The 25,302-nt window shown below is 31.2% G+C and overlaps 1 long non-coding RNA gene across 1 annotated transcript; it reads right to left on the reverse strand.

Moving 5' to 3' along the window:
* Positions 1-5,667: 5,667 nt before the first annotated feature.
* On the reverse strand, positions 5,668-10,879 carry LOC143051030 (uncharacterized). Its single transcript, XR_012970551.1, has 4 exons — positions 10,552-10,879; positions 9,251-9,429; positions 8,046-8,323; positions 5,668-6,310 (listed from the first exon to the last, which is right to left on the reverse strand). It is a non-coding gene; the product is annotated as an uncharacterized LOC143051030 (long non-coding RNA).
* Positions 10,880-25,302: the final 14,423 nt, after the last annotated feature.

The following is a 25,302-nucleotide window of genomic DNA, read 5'->3' on the forward strand; positions in this document are numbered from 1 at the left end:
TTTTAATGAACTATTAAAAAAACACAACACATTTACATTCCTATATACACGGCTGGTAATCTACACACGCAGAACATTTGGTTCTGCAATGAAAACCGTGAGAGGATTTTCCGGTTGTGATTGAGTGGAGTAATTGTCACCGCTTCAAAAGGTATGTACATTTCTAAATCTCAATTTTCTTATTCAACTGATCAAAATATTGAAAATCGGAGAATGCTATGCTGTGGTGAATACTTTAACGAAGAGATACATGTATCATTTACTGTTGTACGTAGAGTTGAACTCCTACAAAATCAGTTGTCCCACGAGAAATTGCCTAAAAAAGTGACATTTCAATTTTGAATGGTTCTATTTACAGACCTAAAAGTTCAAATTTAGTATTTTATTCGGGCAATGGGTATGAATGTTGCTTTTGGCGGCGTGTGCGCTGTCCGGTGTTGATAGATGTCTTTATAATTCCAAAAACAACATTTTTCCATGAAGTCTTGCGTGAGGGGATCGGTTCTGATTGAGGACATCGTGAATGCGTGAGGGGAATGCTGATTAAAAAGCACAGATTTATCCTTATACTTTAATAGATGTTAACTGATCACTGATTTAATGAAATCAAACTATTAATTTTTTGTTCAATTCAGAAAATGCCATTGTTCAAAGGAAAAAGGGACTGAAATTGACTCTCTACAAAAAACCATGGAGATACAAGTTATCCCCGCCCTCGAAGCTAACTAAACCCCCTGGGAGTAGTCCTGTCGTCAAATATACGTCACAGAGATCACCACATATATCTAAGAAAATTATATCGCCGATGAAAACTTCGACACCTATTAGACGAAATCTGTTCGCCCAAAATCACGAAATATTCGAAACAACACAGGCAGATATACAGATGATTCTAAAAACACAAAATTTGATATTGTTTAAATATTTTGATTTATACAATAAATCACCAAATATTCTTTATATGAATAAAGTCTAAATATTGGATTGCAAATCTGTCTCCATATTTGCAGATGTGGGCAAATAATCGATCTAGGTTTTACTTGTAGCAAGAAAACAAAATCTTTGACAACATTTTTTGTCTTTATTCTTCGTGAAACATATTATTACACCTAGGTTCCTACAATTATTTCAAAATCCAATCTCATAAACTTTTTTAAGCACACTCACATATAAGTTTTTTCATGAATAATGTAGCAAAATTTAGGTAAGTTTCAACGACTCATAGCTTGAATATAAAGATATGACTTTTACCTCACCGCACGCATTCACGATTTCCTCAATCAGAACCGATCCCCTCACGCATGACTTAATGAAAAACTGTAGTTTTTGGAATTACTAAGACGTCTATCGACACAGGACAGCGCACACGCAGTCAAAAACAACATTCATACCCATTGCCCGAAAAAAAACTAAATTTGAACTTGTAGGTCTGTAAATAGAACCATTTCAAAATTGAAATGTCACTTTTTTAGGCAATTTCGCGTGGGACAACTGATTTTGTAGGAGTTCAACTCTACGTACAACAGTAAATGATACATGTATTTCTTCGTTAAAGTATTCACCACAGCATAGCATTCTCCGATTTTCAATATTTTGATCAGTTGAATAAGAAAATTGAGATTTAGAAATGTACATACCTTTTGAAGCGGTGACAATTACTCCACTCAAGCACAACCGGAAAATCCTCTCACGGTTTTCATTGCAGAACCAAATGTTCTGCGTGTGTAGATTACCAGCCGTGTATACCCTTAAGCAAGAATATGCCGAAACTGAAATGATTAAATAGTTTTAAACAGGATCAATCCTTTTGAACGATGATCAATCATAATGAACATTAATAGTTGGATTTTTGTTTAATCTATGCTTGTTCATAAAAGACAATTTTCATTTATAAAATTTGTAATCAGCAGGTAATCATTTAAATGTAATCTAAATGTAATCTGAAAGTAATATTAATTACACCTGTCTTTTGCTTTGTAATCGATTACATATCAATTACTTGTAATCAGAAAATGCATGATTACTGATTACATATGATTACACTACTGAATGCAATCAATTACAGCTGATTACGATTACCCCATGCCTGGTTTCACATGAATGGTTTGACTTGTCCAGTCGAGGCTACTTATCAGTTGTTTGTGCGCAATTTGAGAGTATTCATTAGATTATTAATCATTTTGCCTTCAAGCACTTTTCAAAAACTTATTAGGAAATAAAAAAAAATCAGTTTTTATTGTGGAAAATAAAGTTTTGACCTGTGGGCTTATTTGTGACCCGGGTGGGGGGAGGGGAAACAAATATATTTTTAATTTGGCCTGGATCCGATTAAATTCACTGAATTGTTCTTGGTGGCAATTATTTTGCCTTATAAATTGACTGATGCCACGAAAAGTTGATGGGAACATTCCTTGAAAATATTGAATTTTGACCTCATCTACTGCATCACATTTAGCAGTCGGAGTGAAAGAAAAAACAAATGATGTCCCCTGTTTATATAAATAAACTGACACCCCTGTTAACAATAAGTTGGAGAAACCTTTCAACTCTAAAGGGCTACATATGTCAAGCTGTCAGAAAATGAGATTGTGACTCGAACTTTGTGTGATCTCACTATCCAGATCTGTTAAACATCTATGGTCATGGTCGATTTTATTCTTTTTAAAAGTCCTTAACGAATTCCAGTACTGGATCTTGCTTCTATTATTAAATCACTTTTGATCCTTCAGTAAAATATGTTTTTCTTAAATTATATCACATGATAAGAAGTAAACGGGAGGGGATCAACGTTCCTTTACTCCGTCAATTCTCTGTCTTGCAGTTTGACAGTCAGTCATTTTCGGTTTTGGATGGCAATTTAAACACTAGAAATTGAATAGCAACTACAATCCCCTGCCATTTTTATGAATGTTTTTCCTACTGAATCAGACAATTTACACGGTTTTTATAAACATGAGCAACATAGCGACGGGTGCCACATGTGGAGCAGAATCTGCTTACCTATCTGGAGCACCTGAGATCACCACCAGTTTTTAGTGGGGCTCTTGTTGCTTAGACTATACTTCTCTCTGTTGTGTCTTGTGTACTATTATTTATCAGTCTTGGTTTTTTTTTTCTTTCTTAGTCATGTAGCGTTGTCAGTTTATTTTCGATCTATGAGATTCACTGTCCCTCTGTTATCTTGTGTCCCTCTTTTATTTATATATTTGGTCAGACATATTGGAAAGATTCCATCTTAGGTCAACGCATCAAAGTCAAGGTTATAACTTATTTAAAAATAGACCTAAAAATGTACAGAAAAGCTTAATCTAATATTACATATTGTATTTAAACATTTCTAGGATATATGGTTCCATATAATAAATGAACATTTGACAATTCTTTGGCAAAGAAAACGGGAGGCGCCAAGGTTCTTCTCCACGTGTGGCACCCTTCATGTTGCTCATATTAGTACAAACCCAATAACAAGTCTAATTTGGTAGGTCACATTCGTGGTAAGGGGATCGGAATTGACTATCAAAATTGATTCCATAAGGTTTTAAATCAGAAAGTTTAAAACAATGAGCAAAACAAAATGTACAGGATCCATAATTTCATCAGATTCTTCCTAGTATATATTTTGTAAAATCAGCTGTAACTTGTACAAAACAATTCATGTATGCACAATGACATTGGGACTTGTGAAGAAGAAAGTAGAAGAGATAAAGTATGCTTATCTTTATATAATAAAAATAATAATGAACCTCAATTATTTTGCAAACTTTTTTATGTACCAATAAGGAAACTATATATTAATATTTTTTCGGAGTGTGATAAAATTTCATTTTTAGCTGGTTGAATGAATTCACCCGAGTGACCTGTTTTATAACTGCTTGCTGTCACCACGTACAGCCTGTTTCCTAGCATCGATAATAAGCTATCAAAGGTACCAGGATTATAATTTGATACGTCAGACGCGCGTTTCGTCTACATAAGACTCATAAGTGACGCTTAGATCAAAATACAAAATAAAAATGCCACGTACAAAGTCGAAGAGCACTTAGGACCTAAAATTCCAAAAAGTTTTGCCCAAAACGATAAAACTGCAAAACATAAATGGCATTTTCTTAAATTAAAATATATAAATAGAGGTATTGATTTTGTTGACATATCTAGTATGTTCAATGACTCTTCTATCTATAGTCAAATACCTCCCTATATTTTTATAATACAGATAAAAACAACTTGTTTTCAACTTATAGCTCATAGAAACAATAGTATTTATGTTTTTGAGTGTTATAAATTCACTTGATTAGGGACTTTCCGTTTTGAATTTTCCTTGGAGTTCAGTATTTTTGTGATTGTACTTTTTAGAGATTTAAATCAGGTACGTAAGGGCTTTGATGGTTTGTTGAATTATGTTGACAAGTAATGATTTTTCTACTCTCTACACTACACTTCCACACAATCCTATTAATATGTGTAATGAAAAAAGAGAGTATGCTAGGTACACTTACTGAAAATGTGAATATAATTATGAGTTGAGCTGTAAATTTTTTTTGGGCAATATATATGTATGTTTTGGCGATAAATTGTATCGGAAGGTAGTTTGTATTCCTACGGGCACTAATTGCGCCCCTTTAATATCAAATATGTTCCTGCATTGCTATGCATCTCAGATTATGACCAAACTCAGCTGTAAAAACAAGTCATTGTTTCATTTGTTTGATGAATTTAACCGTACCTTATGTTATTTTTACGAATTATGACATTGATGGAGAGTTGCCTCGTTAGCAATCATACCACATTTTCTGTTGTGCAGTAGTTTGTTGGTGAGGTTCATAATGGTGTCTTGTTTTTATTATATATAAAACAGTTGGTTTTCTTGTTTGAATGTTTTTGCCTCCCAAGGGTGACTGGAGAAACGACATATGGTCACTTGGTCTTCTCCAGACCGGCAGGAAAACGCTTGCCGAAGTGGGGCGTCCGTTTGGCTGTGCGGGATGTATCAAGTTCGCTGTCACGTCCGGTCAGAATAGGGACGTTAAATTCGATGCCTCGTGTAAAGAGCATGCCATTTTCTTTGCACGTTAACCAACCCTTGCAACAACTCTGTGAGGGGGTCGTTGGTGGCCTGTCGAAAGGCAAATATTATGACAAGACCTACCTATTGTATTTAATGTTAACTTGTACTCGTCCTGAACATGCATGACATATTTGCCACTGCACGTTAAGCAACCAATAATCAATCAATCAATGCTTTTACAGTCATTTTAAGGGGCCCTTTATAGCTTGCTGTTCGATGTTAGCCCAACCTCCGTGTTGAAAGACAGAGTTTGGCCTACAAAAGTTTACTTTTTACAAAATTTTTACTTGGAAGGAGAGCTGTCTCACATTTTTTTTTATCTATAAATTCTGCATATAATGGATTATAACATGACTGTAAATGATTTTGAATTGCTGAAGGAAACAAATCCGACTTTACTCTATTAGTATGTTTTCGTGTTTAATTCGCAGCAAGAAGTTTTCTTTATAATCTCAAGAAATTGTATACAGTGATTGAACACATTTTGAATCGTTATGATTAAAAGGAGGGATTGAAATTGCCATTCACAATTTACATTATATAGATTTTTTATTTTAAAACAAAAATTCAAAAGAAAAAAAGGGTGTTTTACTTTGAATAGAATTATTTTAATTAAACATGCATATTTTTTCTATGCATATCCCTCTATCCATCGGTTCTTACAGTTTGTTAATTCCCTTCGAATGCTGATTTCGACTTGTTTTGACTTCTCTCTCATTCCGCATGATTCGATATCCTGATTTGCTTTTATTAGGGACCTTGGTACGTGACGAGGGGTCATAGAAAATTTCATCGATAACATGTTTGGTATTTCTGAAGCTTAGAATTCCAAATAATGAACCGCCGACCCGTTGAGATAACTCAACTTGAAAACGGTTGAAGTTTTCCCTTCCAAATGGGTTGCAGTAGATTGCAGGTGATTTGATTTTGGCTTCTTTGGGCATACTAAATTTTCCTCTTACATCAACTTTAATGACCGTCCTATCCGGAATCATATCTATATCCCTGCTTGTCCACTCTTTAACTATATCGAAATCATAGATTGACTTTCGATTTATTATAATCTCTTCCATTTTTTCACTTGCAACGCACTCAAGTATAATCATCATGCTTGAAAGACTCGTTTGTTTTCGAACAAAGAAGAGAATTTTGCAGGTCTTCGTAAACATGTATGCTGCTTGAATTGATCGATACACATTTTCAAGAACATCCGGATGATTACGGGTTGCGGCTACAACAGCTACACTGAAAAAAGTAAAATAAAGAATAACAGTTTACAAGATTTCTTTCTTTTCGTAGTTTCAGTCACTCTTTAAGTTTTTGTATTTACGGCCTTTTATTATATCACCAAAACCCGTTATATCAAGATCATGAATATATGTATAAACATGAAAGAGATAAATTGTATATGAGTAGGCGAAAGCTGCCAAAAGGAGATGAGAGGTGGAAAAATATAATTGAATATAACAGAAAAAAGCGACCAGATTTCGTTTATGGTTGTTCATGTTTAGATGTCCAAATAAATAATGAATACAATTAAAAAATGTATAACCAACAACAACAACTAATGAAACAATAACTTAACATCGAATTGAAAAATACTAAATTTTACCATTTAATACTTGTGTTCCTAAATCACTATAGTAAGAGAAATTTTATATATGCAGTTCTCTTCCAATTTTTTTTATTTGTTATTTTTATTTTCTCATTGGTGGTCTTAACATACACGATACGAAATAGTTATTATAAGGATATATCGTGATTTTTTTTTCAAATATTTCATTTCAATTAAACCCGTATGAGTATAGCGGAAATATAACAAGCGAATATGACAAGAAGATAGTTTCAGTGTGACAAACGTGTGACAAACAAAAATTAGAAAACAAGACAACAATTGCTGTTAAAAATAGAAATTCGAAGAAAGTCATGGATCTCAAAATAAAAACAAAACTAAACACGAAAAAAACAATAATGGTCGACCTCATGCAGGGGGCATGATTTCAGTTAATTCACGCAATTTGTTACATGTATACATAACATCAAGTTTTCTTGACTTGTGAACTGTTTTTTGTCCTTTACATGTTTGGTTGCCCATGTTAGTATATGCCTTTATTATTTTTTCAAATTATGATTATTTTTCCTTTTCCAATGCAATATGTTCTTAAATAAAGACTTTGTTTCTTTAAGGTGGTATAGGAGTCTAAATTTAAAATGATAGAATCTGTTCATCATTTTCCAAAATGTAGTATATATAAAGGCAACAGTAGTATACCGCTGTTCAAAATTCATAAAAATCAGGGTTACAAGCTAAAACTGGGGGAACCCAACGCATATAAGAGCAAACTATTACACAACAGAAATACAACATTAAAATATAACTAACACAGAAACGAACTATAATATAACAGATAATAATACAGATATAGTGGTTTGAACCTGGTATATTGAGATATGTTTAAAAATATAACAAAAATGATAAGTCATTTGGGCATTTTTTCAAGCTACAGGTTGTGACAAAATTACACTTTTATTATTCATTATACAGAAGGAAAAAACATCAACACGTGATTAGAAGCTAAACAAAATGATAGAATTGTCAAAATAACATATGAGAATATCGCTTTAATTGAATGCCTTGATAATATCAAAAGAAAAGATAGGGTTAGTGTTTTCGGCTAAAATATAAGATATAAAGATGTAATGCAGAATCCGTTAGAAATGCACTATTTTGGAGTTATCTCCCGTTTAAAATGCTCATTTAAAAAAAAAACATTAAAAAAGAAGTTAAGATACTAGTAATCTACACTTGGAAAAATACTTATATGCATAATTTGAATAAAACTTCAGATAAGTTATCGACATTCTTCATCAAATTTGCTAATTTGATTGAAAATCTAGACCTACCGTCCTCTGTTATTTACAATCCAAGAACTTCAAAGATATCCATAACATCTTAAGTCTAAACAAGTATATATCTCACCCAGAAAAAGAATTAACTGTGAAAGAAGCTATTCCATCTTTTATCTCTGGTTTTGTATCGAGAAAATCTAAAGACCAGTCATCGTTTACTTTAAAAACTATGTAATCCATGTCTGTATCGTCTGCTTCCCATGTTCCTACCAATTTCAATGGTAGTTGAACTAAAACAGGGACTTGAAATTCTACATGAGACCCAAACAGGCACTCTGAAATTTTAGCTACACCTATTTCATTCACATCTTTAGTCCAGTTGATATTGTTTACATTTACTGGATATACCTGAGTTAAAAAAGATATGTGTCAAGAAAATCAGATTCCTGAATCATTTTTTAGATATTACCTGGCACTTACACTTGCATGTTAAAATATGCAAAAGCTCGTACACAATATCATAAAGCACAAACAAATAATCAACATTGGAAAATTACAAGGAAGATTTGAAAGATTTCTCCTGCTTATAATGCTGCTTGATTCGAAGCAGAGTCATATAATTGACACATTGTTATTGAGGTTGAGAAAACGAATATTAAATTACTGAAACAACTCTTTTCACTTCTGCTATAATTACACAGTCGTTACTTCATCTCTGAATAATCATAATTTTATGAAATTTCTCCTGAGATAACGCCCGTTGTCTATTGAGGTTCATGTTGCTCAGTCTCGGTTTTTTGTTTTGTATATACCAATATCTATCTTTTGGTAATTTTGTCTTTTTTTATCATGCCATTATAATTGTGTTTTTGACAAATGACTTTCAAAAAGGCACAGAAGATACCAGAAAGACATACAAAGTCGAAAATGAATTGACAACGCCATGGCTAAAAAGGAAAAAGACCAGTAGAGAAACAATATTGCATAGTATACAACATAAAACATCTGAAGACTGAGCAACACGAACCCTTACAAAACCTGGGGATAATCTCATGTGCTATAAGGTTAAGCCGATCATTCTTCTCGTGTTACTCACAATAGTAAGTCTGAATAGGTAGGTTACATTCAAGAAAAGAGCACGGCATTGTAGTTCCGACATGCGGAACATATCCGCTTATATTTGTAAAACAGATTTAATAACGGTCGACAGAGGAAGTCTGGCGTTGATTTTCTTTCGCATGTTTTTTCTCATGATAAATACAGGATGCATACGAATAGAGTTACTATCTAAAGTACAACGTTATTCTCTTTGTACTCCTTATATACAAATTGTACCTTGAAATCAATCTGTTGGCTTTTTGTCACTGAGTTTTGTGGAAACTTGACCCGTATTTGTTCATCTTTAGAGTTAACATACTGTGTTTCTTCTTCCGATAGCATTATGCTCTCTTTAATAGATTGAATAAAAATGCACATCGATTCAATTTTGTTTTTCCTGAATATTCCTTTATTGTCTCCCTTTAAAAATAATGTTACATACATTTTATAATTTTTATAGCTTTTTGCATCCTTATTTGTCTGTACATAATGTGTGACTATATAGAATTATGACTGCTTTAAATAAAAAACCAAAAGCAAGCCGATCAGTAGAGGTGCAGAATAAGCATCCTTTATAATTAATTTTATAATGTCAACTTACTGTTTAAACACAATCAACCAATTAAATAAAATATTTCATTGATTAAGAAGTCCAGGAATTATAATCTTCGGTGAATTTTATATTGGAATTGGTGTGGTAATCAAAGAGGATATCTCATCACGCCTTAATAGTTATGAAATATACCAGGATTATAATTTAATACGCCAGACGCGCGTTTCGTCTACATAAGACTCATCAGATCAAAATAGTTGTAAAGCCAAACAAGTACGAAGTTGAAGAGCATTGAGGACGCAAAATTCAAAAAAGCTGTGCCAACTCCGGCTAAGGTAATCTATTCCTTGGATTCCCCCAAAACAAGGGATATGTGCCCACTGTTCTTATTTTTGTAGTTACGTTATTGTTAAACGAGAAGATATAGTGGGTAGTTGTTTGAAATGAGAACATTTCACAGTAGTTTAGAGCTTAAAAAAAACAAAAAAAGTTTTGATATTGCTGCAGATTTTTAAATATTGGTATTGATTGTCAAACTCTGAAATATTTTAAAGTTTTGAAACTGATTAACAGCACTGCATGATTATACCTCTTTAAACTTTTTTGAAAAATTTGACTCCAAAAATACAACACCGATTGATCTCAATAGCAACATTGATTGTAACAGAATGGATGTAGTATAAGCAACAAAAAAGTTGTTGTGGTAACTTGACTGTTTTGCAAGAAAACGTATAACAGACAAAGTAACGATTTAGCTTTCCATTAGATGTCACACTTTCCACATACCTCGAAGTATATGAGAACATATGCTCACTTTGATTGACCGAATTTCATTTTTTGATGGTGGACATAATTCTATTAAGATAACATGGGTTTTTTTCTTTTAAAAATTGCATCAATTACATAAGTCTTTCCAAAAACATGTATTTGTGTATATACATAAATTTCTAACATGTACGGAAGGTGAGAAGATATTCTGTATTACTTGCCGAAATTTCTATGTCCAAGAACTCCCATTGCATCTGAAATCTGACTGCTGCTTTATACTGGAAATATTTGAGGTTTATGTCATTTACAGATGGAAGTACCACATTTACTGTAATACTTTCTCCCTCCGAAAAAAGAGTGCAATCTAATGGATTAGTTACAGATCCTTTCTCATGTACGTGCACTATATCCGATGCCAACATAAATTGATCCGGGAATGTATTTTTCTTTAATACATCAACACGTTCATCAGCGTCCCATCTAGTTGCCTCATAATTGATCTCAGATGGAACATCTGTTAGTGTTATGCCATATCCAATGTCTAGGCTGTGCAATGTAAAAAGATGCAAAATGAAAGGCAATAATTTGTGTTAAGTTCTTAAAAATCCGTTTAAAAGATATAAATCCAGGTACCAAAAGCTAAAAGGTAATTGAATGAAATGTTTGTTTGCTGTGATCAGGTTTTATTAACTGTTTATTTTGATATTGGTGCGATGTGCCTTTGAGTGACCGTCTTTTCAATAGTCCAGCAATTTAGAAAAATATAAACATTTTGAAGGTAGTCTCATCTTGAGTAAGACATTGTAGGTCTTTCGTTTTTGCGTGTCTGGTATTTTGAGAGATATCTAGATAAATTCTGGTTATAATGTAAGCACATTAAAGAGTTATCTTAGTAGTTAATTTGTAGTATAGTTCAACCTAATTATATTTTGAATTGCCAGAACAGTGAAGAAAATGAACATTATATGCATAATAAACTCATCATATATACCAGGATTAAATTTGATATTGGCGCCAAACGTGCGCTGCGTCTACTAAGACGCATCAGTAACGCTCGAATAAAAAACAGTTAAAAAGGATGATGACCCATGACAACACAGAAATTCTTACTCCTGGGCTAGTGATACACTCGGGAAATAGAAACTGCACCAGCAGTGGCATCGATCCAGTGGTTGTATTTAAACTCATCATAGATACTAGAATTGAAATTATTTGTTTGCGCCAGACGCGCGTTTTGTCTAGAAAAGACTCACCAGTGACGCTCGAATAAGCCAACGTATCGTAAAAAATTTACCTTTGGACATTTCTTTGCGCTTTTCTTTTATCTATTTCCATTGTGATGTCTCTATGTTTTGCGTATATTTTGTTCTCCTTATTTACCCGTAACTTTTCTGATTTCTGAATGAATAAGCCAAAAACTTTTTTTTAATGAAAACAAAGAAAGAGAGATAACATGTACTTTAACAAACGTATATTGTACCTATGCGTCAACAGTATATGAAAAATATAAATATATTTCCTTTACACTATAAACAGTTTTTCTAAAAAATATGTTATCTTATTTCACACCAAAGTTCGTGCTTTGTTAGTGTTAGTCACACTGTTTTTCCATACACGTACAACAAACGGTGACAATTTGCATTAATTTCAAGAATGTGACATTTGTTCTCCATTCGTTTAAGGAGTTTCAGCTTTTGACAATGTTTTATAAGGGACTTTCCGATATGAATTTTCCTCGGAGTTCAGTATTTTTGCTTTTTGCATATTTCAACTTAACGTTGTACATTTATTTGCTTGTTTTATTGTTAATATTTTAAACGAAAATGTCATTATCAAACTTCAACTGCTTTCTTCTATTTTAGTACTGTTCTTGTGCAGATATAGGATTTGTGACCAATACAATATTACACGAACATGCACACTATCGTAAGTTTACGTCAAATTAAATATTGATAGTAAGATTCCTGGAACGTCTATTTGTAGAGATCTGTTTAATGGACTTGGATTTTTTCTCGTTCATCCTAAACCTTGCCCCTAAATATGTCTGTTATACCTACCCTACTAAAGTACATAAAAGAAGTGCGATGTTTTAAAAGTGTCAATGGCCTTTAACGTAGAAAGGGTGTTAAAACTGAATTATACTACGAGATTTCAAAATATTTATACATTCTAGTATCACAATAACATAACATGGAACAAACATATGAAGGTAACACGACAAATGCTCACAATCACTAGACTACAATCACAAAGGAACACGGTAATAATGTGGAGTAAATGAATATGTTTGTCAACTCTGAATTCTCACATAAGAAAACTTCTATTTATCAATGTTTAACTTGTATTTCAGACAGGTTTACTGAGAATATAACTTATTGTAATGAACATATATGATTTTACTCAAAAAGTCACCTTTTAACTAATATTTAGATCGACTGACATTTCCCCCTTCTTCACACGTAGTTGAATAATCTGTAAAATAGTTCAAGAAAAATTGTGCATTCTATCAGTTCTAGAGTTAGATTAGAGATATAACTACAAAATTAGAGTTACATTATTATACCTTGATTCTTGCATCGAATCGATTAGTTGATTCATCATTCTCTTTATTAATGTCGATTAGACCGAAATCACTATCATAAGTCCTGAAACAAGAATGATTTTTATCATTCAATCGAATATAGATATATGAAGATGTGTTATGAGTGTCTATGAGACAACTCTTCATCCAAGTCACAATTTATAAAAAATAACCCATTATATAGGTCAAGGTACGGTCTTCAACTCGGAGCCTAGGCTCACACTGAAAAGCAAGCTATAGCCGTCCCCAACAATTACTAGTGTAAAACCATTCAAACGGGAAAACCAACGGTTTAATCTATATAAAAAACGAGAAACGAGAGACACTTATGAACTACATAAACAAATGACAATCAGATTCCTGACTTAGGACAGGGGCAAACAATTGCGGCGGGATTACACGTTTCAATGGTACCAAACCTTCTTCCTTTTCTGTTTCCATTATTAACCAAATAATTCTAGATCTTCATGCAAGAAAAAGACCAAGTGGATCATTGATTTTATATCAGAAGAATACCTTTTTATATTCTTGTATGTATATGTCGGAATTGTCACCTCTGCTCAAAACTTATATTATTTTACCTGTATTCCCCCCTTTCTCAAATGTACTGACGATTCACGTCTTTGAAATCAATTACTACTTCGTTATGATAATTAAATACACAGATCGGAATTCTATATCTATATAGTGCACGTTTTAAAGGATACCACTTTGTTATCCGGGCATTATTTCCAGGATATTGTTTGTTGTGACATTGTTTAATACAAATCAATATAAGGTTTTGAATAGATGTAACAAATCCACTTCGTTCAACCACTATCAAAATCACTCTGCCCAAATCAATATAATGGTACAATAATATGCTTAATAAGTGCTTCACCTCTAACAAAAACTTCATAAACAGTTATCCAATCCTATAAAAAGTACAACTCTATCTTACCTTTTTAACAAGTATGTCATTATCATAAAAACATGCAAAACTATGTATTTGGTCTTTTTAAGTCGCAGAGCTAAACATATAAAAAAAACACTAACATATGTTATATATGAATGTTTTGTAAATAGATATAGGAAGATGTGATGTGAGTGCCAATGAGACAACTCTCCATCCAAATAACAATTTTAAAAAAGTAAACCATACTAGGTCAATGTACGGCCTTCAACACGAAGCCTTGGCTCACACCGAACAACAAGCTATAAAGGGCACCAACATAGAAAAACCCTATATACATTGTACAATATGGAATGTAATAAAACGTCCTTGATGTTTCCTTAAACCCTTGGATATAACCAGAATTAATGGTTATTGTTTACTATGAATTCTTTCAGACCTGAAATTACTATTTATATTACCTTTTGATACACACAAACATTTTTTTAATGATTTTGGAGGTGTATGTTGATTTTATAATGAAAATTTTCCTCCAAATAGATATAGGAAGATGTGGTGTGAGTGCCAATGAGACAACTCTCCATAAAAGTATATTTTTTTAAGTCAATGGTGTAACCAAAAGACAAATAGGTAGGGTAAGAGTTATTGTTTTCAATATTTCAGCATTTATAATAGTTTCTCCCTTAGTTATGTGACCTGTAAAAATAACCCAAATATCTATGTTGAAAATTTAGTGACAAATCTTAAAAGTAAGCAAAAGCTATATCGTAAATGAAACAAGTGTATAATTATGTTCAAACACAAAAAAAAATCCAATTAGGATATGTTAGAAGGATTGCCCTATGACTGGTTAGCAGGAAACGTGACAACTATATGTCTGGACCGGAGCATACCATGCACAAGGGCCTATAAAAAGCACATTTGTCCACTGGTCAAGTCTAAAGTATTCCTATATACAAAAACAGTCAAACAGACTTGGACAAAGTTTTGGTCAAATAACATTAACGGTACCAATTTTCCTGCACCAGATGCGCATTTCGACAAACGTAGACATGTACACAGCATTGTTGATGACGTGAAGTTTACTTAGTCTGAATATATTAGGCTAACGAAGAAAAATAATCTTGAGGTCATGATATATTTACCATTTTTTGACTTTCGATGAAGTCAATACGTTATATATGGACATGTTCAGATTATATTGACAGAGGACCAAGTCCAAGTTTCAATTTAATCTTATAGATCCATATAACATATTGAATCAGTAAAAGTCCTTATTTATTATATTACATACTTATGTAGATCGTAGAGTAAGTTTGAAGACGATATTGACTCGATGTTACTATTTTTGGAGATGATATTGACGCTATTATTTCCATATATAGTAACATAGCGTCACTATCATATCTTGATATAGTAATGTGGAGTCAGTATGACAAAATAGGGAAAGAATACAAAGAATGTATTGGAAAACATGTGACCAAATAAACCAATGAAAAAAAAAGAAAAATCAAACCATATATAATATTTGCAAATAGTCTAAAAGAAACTATTTTGTTGAATATCTTGACGCAATGATGTTTGAACGTCGACCGTGTTTTGACTTTATAGCTTTTTTTTTGTTGACCGGAAATACCTATCAGTAAAAGATTGTATATCTGATATAAACAACTGTTATTTGTTTTATTAATAATTCAGTAATTTTTCGAAAACACAAAATCTCCATTCATAGATTTTTTTGGTTTAACAATATTATTGTAGATAATCATTTCAAATTTTCCATTTAAACTTAAAAACGAAAATGACGATTTGAATTATTCTTTGGAAAAAAGTTGATTTTGGTCTTAATATTAATTTTCTCATATGTTGCTTGTATTGGAAATATATACATTTATTCTTAAACCAGTTGTTGGCATGATAGGGCATGATACGGGTTATGTTCATCATACCAGATATTCTAAAAAAAATTCTGCTCACACTATAACATTCTTATTATTTTCATGTAGCGTGTTTAATATTATTGCTTTTGCGTATATACTTACTCCTCAGTGACAAGCTCAATTTCATCACGAAGCGTTGCTACAGCTTTCTCCTCAATATTGTTCATGAAACCTACAAAATCGCTATCAGTCGGCCTGGAACAAGGATATAATATTGATCAAATAGTTGAATATTTTTGTTTTATTTTCATATATTTAAAAAAAAAGTTTTTGCATTGGTTTTCCTTACCAGACGATTAGACAACCTGATTTATAAAATTGTATGTGTATGTATAAGGCTGTAATACTAACTGATTACTTAAACTGAAATAATCTTATTCGTAGTCTTTATCTCATTTGTGCTGAAAGTGTACGTTTTAAAATTGTTTTGAAATGTTTCCAAAAGACACCACTATTTTGTATTTTGCATGCTTAAATGAAAAAAAAAACATAAAAAGAACATAAGAAAAGATTTTTTTGAACATCATTCAATCTCATTATATTTCTTCTAACAATATTGCATACAGCGGTATTAAATTCGTTGCTCTCGAGTTTATACTTACTCATTATTGACGGACTCAATTTCTTCACGATTAGTTGGTACATCTGTCTCCTCAATTTTGACTACATAAGTTTGGTAGACAATATCATTTGAAGGCGGCGTCCTGAAATTTAACATTTAATATACAGTTGGATATATTTGTTTTCTTTTCATCATTAAAAGACAAACAGTCAATAGGCAAACGTAGTTGATAGGATTAATATTTGTGGTTGATGATAAGTGTTTAAATCATTCCCGTGAGGATGACAGAAATGCCTTGAAACAAGTAAAGTCAATACACATTCTTTGTGATTTATTTTTATCAACACTTAAACCAAAATAAAAGCGTAAAACAGTATCGTACTAGTATATGTTTATTACAGTCACAGTATAGGAACAAACAAATTAAATGTATATCGTAAAGTTTTTTCCTTGACATTAATCAATCTCATTGAATGTGTTTCACTAGACATGCTAGAGTATAAACTTACTCATTATTGACAGGCACAATTACTTCACGATTAGTTGGTACATCTGTTGCCTCAACTTTGACTGCAAAATTATCGGAGACATTATCATTTGAATAAGGCGTCCTGAAATAGAACATTTAACATACAGCTAAATAGATTATTCTTCTTTTCATCATTGAAAGAAAAACATGGAATAGGCAAACGTAATTGATATCAATAATATTTGTGGTTTATGATAATATCTTAATCCTGTCTTCCATGGGAGATGACAGAAATGACTGGAAAACAAATAAAAGCATTACACATTCTTTATGATTTATTTTTTTCATCACTTAAAACCCAAATAAAAGGCGTAAAATAGTATCGTATATGATTTTATTATACTTCTCGATAAAGCGTTATATTTTAATAGGCTAATACGAGGGTGTTAATTTACTCTATCACATGGCTGAGCGGGTGACATTTTTTTTTAATGTCACCCTCTCGTCTAGACCAATCAAAAATCGATAACTTAAAGAACAATGAATTATATTTACACCAAGTAAATACATACAATGCTTAAGTTCTAAGTTTTGGCTCAGATTTTATAATTTAACTGTCAAATAAAAAAATAAATCAACAAAACACCTAGCCTCACTTTTGTTGTTTTATTCAAAAAAGACGCGATAATGATAGGACATTCAGTATAATAATTTAAATAACACATAGCTGAGAGTGTGATAGAGCAGATTGGCACCCCTCGAAAACACATTGTCAACCTTGGCTTCGCCACGGTTGACAATGTTTTCGCGGGGTAACAATCTGCTATTATCACCCCCTCAGTTATGTGTTATTTATGTAACATGTCAAAAATTACATTAGACATTTTGAGTTATCCCTCTTTGTATAATGTTCAGCATTTGAAATTTTGTAACATGTCAAATTTTACATTAGAAATTCTTGAGTTATCTCTCTTTGTATAGAGTTAAGCAAATGAAGTGAAATTTGGAAATTAAATAAAATTGGAAAAAAAGAGAAAATATAATTTTATATTAACATTTATATATTTTATAAAAACATTTATGATGCAGTTTGATTATTTTGTCCAAATATTATTTAAAGGTATTTCAAAATATCATACTTCATTCTAGTAATAAGTGTACAGGTAAAAACTGTTCACTACATTGTATGTTTTTACTATAATTGATAAATAACTGATCGACAGGTGTAGTTGTGTCTCAGTTTTGTGAACAAGAATATTTGAAAATTTAAGGTTGGTGTATTTTGTAAATATTTATAATGATTGTGAATATGACTGTTTGATATAAAAGAGTTTTATAAAATACAAAAAGAACAAAAATATGATATATGTACATGTAAATAACATTCTATATTTTTATCTGAAGTTTTGCAAATGCAAATACGACTTTAAAATTTTGTTTAATCATTTGAATTTGAAATATTGTTTTATTGAACTTATTGATAGGCATTGTTGAGAAATATTTATACTCTGAAAAATGTGTTTTACATTTTAAATATATAAATATAAAAGGTTCTGATAAAATAAATATTGTTCACAGGTAGATCTATGTGATTTTCATACTAGAGGATGATATTATTGCAGTAAAATTGTCTGCATTTCTTTATTTAGGGTATGTATATTGAATTGTTATCATGTGCCCTTGATTGATTTTATGATTATGTTTAGTTAATTTTTGATATTTCTAATTGAAACATTATTGATTATTCATAAACAAATGTTGTTTACTTTGAAGACTTTCTCTTGTGTTCATATTTTAATTTGAGAAATGTTATGAATTGTAATTTTCAGAAAGGGAGATAATCGTGTTCTTATAGCTTTTATATAGCTTTGTATAAATTAATGTTTCTATTGCATTTAATTGATATTTGAAAAAGCAATCTTTATTTCAAGTTAAAGTTAATTGAATTAATATCTGCATTTTATTAGTCTTATGATGTTTCGTGTTTTTCTATTTTACACAAATATTGAACTATTCAGCGTTGCCAATAATTAATGTTATTTTCGATATATGTAAAATGTGAACTCGAATATATGGATACAGTATAATAAATTTATGAACCTTCATTGTGCTTTCGTAAGCCAATTTTATCGTTTTCGGAGGTTACATTTATATAGTGTCATTCACAGAAAAGAAATACACAAAATCAAGTTTCACGTGTATCGTAAAGTTGTTTTCTTAACACCAGGCAATCTCATTAACCATGTTATTTTTCTACAAACAACATTGCATATAACGTTATTGAATTTGGTGCTCTCGAGTAAATACGTACGTATCATTGACAGGCACTATTTCTTTACGGTCAGTTAATTTATCTGTCGCCTCAATTTGGACTGCAGATCTTTTCCAGATATCTTCTTTTTGCATCCTGAAATAAGGATCTATCATTTAACATACAGTTAAATAGATTTGTTTTCCTTTCATACATAAAAAAACCCAGTCAATACGCAAAACGTAATTGATAGGACTAATATTGGTTGATGCTAAGTGTTTTAATAAGTTTTCCTGAGAGGATGGTATAAACGACTGAAAAACAAATAAAAGTAATATTAATTCTTTGTAATTTATTTCGTCATCAATTGAACCAAAATATATGATACCGTCTTATATGATTGTGTCAGTCACAGGTTAGAAATAAACAAAAACAAGTTTAATGTATATCGTATAGTTTTTTTCTTAACACCAGTCAATCGAGTTATTTTCCTACCAACAATATTGCATATAGTGTTATTTGGTTTGTTGCTCTAGAGTATCTACTCACGTATATTTGACAAGCTCAAATTCTTCATGATAACTTAATAAATGTCTCCCATTATTTTTTTATTATGTCTATTAAAAAAATCATAGTACGGCCTACTAAAATATAACATTAAACATGCATTTGAAAATATTTGTTTTCTGTTCAGCATTAAAAGACTAACAGTCAATGAGCAAACGTAATTGATATCATTAATATTTGTGGTTTATGATAAGTGTCTTAATGAGATCTTACATGGAAGATGTCCCTCTACTATCATAGGTGGGACATAAAAAAAAAACATTCAGATATTCGGCAGTTGAAACGAAAAAGTTATGAAATATATGAAATGTTCGTGCGAGAAATTGATTTTCTGCTTTATTTGACATGTTTTCTCCATCAGACAAAGTCGGCCATAGATAGATTCGGCTATATTTCATTAGATTATGTTTAATCAATGAGCTCTTCAATTGTTTCGATTCCTAAAATCTTTGGCTTTCAGATAATTAAGCAGAAAAGCGCTTCGGACTCATAGAATTTATTCAAAGTGTTGTTTTTTTTTCATTTTACTTACTCCTCATTAGCATGCTCCATTTTATCACGATTCGTTGCTACATCTTTCTTCTCATTATTGTCTATGAAACCTTCAAAATCGCTATCATCCGGTCTGAAACAAGGATACAATATTTAGCATTAAGTTGAATAGTTTTTTTGTGTATTAAAATTATTAGTTATAGTAATATTTGTTGTTTTTCTTAATCAGATGATTATATAACTCCATTGACAATTTTGTATGTAAATGGCTTTAATGACAACTAATTAATAAAAATGAAATATTCAATCTTTATCTCATTGAAACTGACAGTGTACGACCTAATATAGAACAAAGTTTGTAAATGTTTACCAAAAACTTAGATCGAAATGTACACTATTATTTTGAATTTTGCATGCTCAAATGAGAAAACGCACCTTGAAATTTCAAATTATTTAATTAATATTGATATAGGTGACATATTGATGAAACGAGTTATAAAGTTCTTTTCACATCCATATCCAAAAATCCCTGTGCCTCTTTTTTCACAATATTTTAATTGATGACACTGAAATTAACAACTTTAAGTCACCGTACGGCCTTCAACAATGAGCAAAGCTCACACACGGCTTATTGAATACAAGACATTAAATTCATCAGGATTAGTTGATACACGTCTCCTCTCATTAATGCGAGGAAGTCCTCCGAAAAAAGGCTACTGCTTAAATACACGACTTATAAAATATAGATTTAAAAGAAAAACATATATGCACTCTTAATCACTTGGAAGATATGTATAGATATCTGTAATTTAAAAATTATTGCTATACATTTTATAAAAAAATAGCACATTTTGGTGTAACAAAACTTGATGATTCATTTGATTGTATGAATAATAAAAAAAAAAAAAAAAAAAAAATATATATATATTATTGTAAACTTAATGGCATTCCATTTCATGTCTAACAATCCATCTTGTGGTGCAGTAGTACTCATATATCAAGTCATTACCATAAAATTAGAAATATTGTTATGAATATAAGTAAAAGTACAGTAGATTTAAAGGGCTCTCAATTTTGTGTAAAAAATCAATACTTATGTACCAATAGAACAAACTTTAAGTGATAGTACATAATTATCAAGAAACAGGGAAAATATTTGACACCATATATTGATGCCGTCAACAACTTTAGCAATTTTTTTCTGTCAAGCAATCTACATGTATCCTAAGATTTTGGAGAACTCAATTATCAGTACAAGATTATAAAAAAACAAACTTATTGGATCGTTTTAATAGATATTGATATTAATAATTAGACTGAAAGTGCTCTTAATTTGTGTAAAACTGTTCTTCTTAAAGTACCAACAGAACGAAATGTTAATGTTTTAAAATCGCTTCCATCTAAATCAAAAGCTGATCATTATCTTTGAATTGATTATGAATGTACTGCACTATTGTTAATTTAATTGGTTGGGGGGAATATGAGGAGGGCCAAGTTGTTGTTCCTCGACGCATTACCCGTTTCAATCGTCAATTATGTTCAGAAATAAATTTAAACTGTATATTTGATTAATGGAAAAACCTTGTCCCCATTCTATATTTTTTTTCTTTCTGATTGCTGATTTGTCTAAACACAGTCCGTCTCTTTAACTATGTGTATGAACTTCAATCTTGTGACTCATCTGACCTATAAAAAAAATTTGTTGATACAATGACTGAACCTATCCTAACTTATAATACATTTTGATTGAGATTCATTAACTAAAATTCATAATATAACATCTGAAATTTAATAACTTGAGCAACATTAATACTTAAAAGAAACAGCACACAGCATAATACAAATACTAGTAGTCTGTATGGTGATATACGTCTATTTGCGGAACTAAGATAAAAAAAAATCTGAAAAAAATGTAATGCTTACATCATATCAACGATGATTGTGCACTATAAATAATTTCCTATTTCAGACACTGCCTCATTAAAATATCGAATATTTCCATCATTCCTGAACAAAAATGCTTCATAGATTTTTAAGCGTTTTTACTTCATCGGGAACTCTCAAAGCGGAATATTTGTAAGATAAGGTTATATAAAAACCGAATCTTGTGAAAGAAATAACCAACATGATCAGAACGAACATAAGTTGTCTCATACGCAATCATACCATATATTTATTTTTATTTAAACAAAATATAGTCACATTTATTTAAGGTCAACTTTAGCGATTGTCTATAGAGTATCATAATAAATCTTCGAACTCGATAAGCTTGTGATAAACACCTATTGATCTTACCTCATTAAAAGCTTAAAATAGTTGGAATAAAAGCAGATTTTATTCTTGTATGTAACAGCTTGTATTTCTCAATTTTATGAAGACATATTAATATGAATAGTTTAAATCATGTATAATACATATGAAACAATAATTAAGGGTGTAATGACTATTCCAGTTTCATATTATTTATATAAAATAAGTTAATAGTGCGGTGACTGAGAGTTAAATCTTTTCACCGAACACATACCTATATAATATACCATTCGATAGAAAAAAAAATTTGTTCTACACAATATGGCTGTCGAAAAGACATACTATGGTCAATTATTAATTTCGATTGATGTCATCTTTCCAAATCTTTAAAATTTAAAAGGGTTTCAAATTTGGCATTTTATTCTATTTCTAATCTCTACTTCAATACAGACGGACTTAGCCAAGTCTTTTTTTAAAATATATACATATACGCTAAACATTAATATTTTTATCCAAAAAGTTCCCATAATGACGTTGTATATACGAAACTTTTTTTCAGTCCAAATGTTAGGACACCTTAAACTTATAAAATAACTTCCATTTCAGATACAAATTAAGCGCCATGAAGGATAATACTTCAAAATTATTCCTTAATCTAGCATTTTGGGTGATGTATCAAACCAAAAACAATAGTACACTACAGTTAACTATGACCTCAAATTGAATTCGAATTTGCTGATACTTTATTTATGTCTAGGCTGCTCTTTACTGCTGTTTTTTTTTGTTATACAGTTCTTGTTTTAGCTTTCGACATTTTTCATCAGAGCGTCACTGGTTGGTCTTGTGTGGACGAGGCGCGCGTCTGGCGTGTCGAGTTTTATACCTGGTACATTTTGTTAGCTATTATTCGTGTGTTTCTCTGTCCTATATGTTCTCCCATTTATTTGTATTGTTGTCCTATCATGAGATGTTGTCATTTTGATGTTATATTTAACATTGCCATAAAAGCGGGAGGTTTGGCATACCACAAAACCAGATTAAACCCACCATGTTTGTTTTATTAAAATGTCCTGTACCAAGTCAGTAAAATGGCCATTGTTTTATTACAGTTCGTTTATGTGTGTGTTGCATTTCAAATATTGTGTTTCTATTGTGTCGTAGTTCTCCTTTTATATTTGATGTGTTTCTCTGATCTTTAGTCTGTAACCCTGATTTGTTTTTTCTCAATCGATTAATGAATTTCGAACAGCGGTTTACTACTGTTGCCTTTATTTATGTTGCTACTGAATATGATGTTATATTTGTCTATACATAGCTAGACCTTGTTGTGATTGTATGACAACTGAGTTTCTTTAGGCCACACATTACAAGTAGAATAGTTTAAGTCAGAATCAGTATGAAGGAAAGATCTACACTGCTACTTTTGCATAGATACTATTTCTGTACTAAAAATCTTTACTTTTAATATTTAGAATCATTTCTTTACCATTTGAATTGTTGTAATATTAAGGTACCTGTCTTTTACAGTTTATTTGTACCAAATTATTAGATGTTTGAAAATCATAATTTTAAGAGATTTGAAATAGAAACACTTTCAAAATGCTAAACAAGTAATGATGTAACAAAACATCTGTAGTACTTAAATTTTAAGTACAAATCAAGTACTGTAAAATACAGGTATCTAAATATTACAATAATTTTAAAGTAACAAAATAGTTCAGAATATTAAATGTAGATTGTCAGTACTACAGATGTTTGGTACAGAAATAGTACCTATGCAAAAGTAGCTGTGTATATGTATCAAGTAACGATGTCATGAGGAATGCTTTTTTGAACTCGTGGTTTAGACGGATCTTCACACTTCTGTCGCCGCATTATAATACGATAAGGACCAGTAAAAGTTATGATTCGTCTAAAAGGTAAAAACATATTTCTTATCATTACAACTAAAACATCTTAATTTGTTATTCAACGCAACAATGTTGTATCAAACAAATTACTTTATATTCATTAAAAACCCAACTTAAATACATTACTTACGAAGCAGATTGCCAAATATCAAAAGATTTAATTAGTTTGTAATGTAATAATCTGTATATCTTTTAAAACTAGTTTGTAATTTGAATTATCAAATGAATCAATGTGGTTCAATCTAGTTTCAAAACACCAAAGTATTTTTAAAATCCGTTGGTCATAATTGGCTACACTTATTGATTGCAACAATAAGGGTCATTTGATATTTTTATCATCGCCGATGAAATGCAAAAATTGACGGTTTTCTTGCCAAAACAAAACCCCAAACACTACGGTAGTCACAATGGACTTCTCATATAAACTTCAAAAATAAGTGTCATGGATCTTTTTATTATCATTGGTGATATGCATAATTTGAAGGTTTTCATCCACTATAAATCACCACGGGTGTTATGGTTATAAATAAGGTACATTCGCTGGATCCTTTCTCTTATAACACACCGATTGTATAAGGATGATAAACATAGAATAAGAAACGAAGTCTCTCTAGGGCATTTATTACACCTCGAACTGTGCAGTCTATCAAAAATTGTAACTTTCCCCAAATATTTTGAGCATCATTTTCAACAATTGGTAAACAAACTCTTCCAGGTTAGGGGGAGGGTTGGGATCCCGCTAACATGTTTAACCCCGCCACATTATTTATGTATGTGCCTGTCCCAAGTCAGGAGCCTGTAATTCAATGGTTGTCGTTTGTTTATGTGTTACATATTTGTTTTTCGTTCATTTGTTTTACATAAATAAGGCCGTTAGTTTTCTCGTTTGAATTGTTGTACATTGTCTTATCGGGGCCTTTTATAGCTGACTATGCGGTATGGGCTTTGCCCATTGATGAAGGCCGTACGGTGACCTATAGTTGTTAATGTCTGTGTCATTTTGGTCTTTTGTGGATAGTTGTCTCATTGGCAATCATACCACATCTTCTTTTTT

The sequence above is a fragment of the Mytilus galloprovincialis genome, chromosome 11, assembly GCF_965363235.1.
Source record: "Mytilus galloprovincialis chromosome 11, xbMytGall1.hap1.1, whole genome shotgun sequence".
Lineage (NCBI taxonomy): Eukaryota > Metazoa > Mollusca > Bivalvia > Mytilida > Mytilidae > Mytilus > Mytilus galloprovincialis.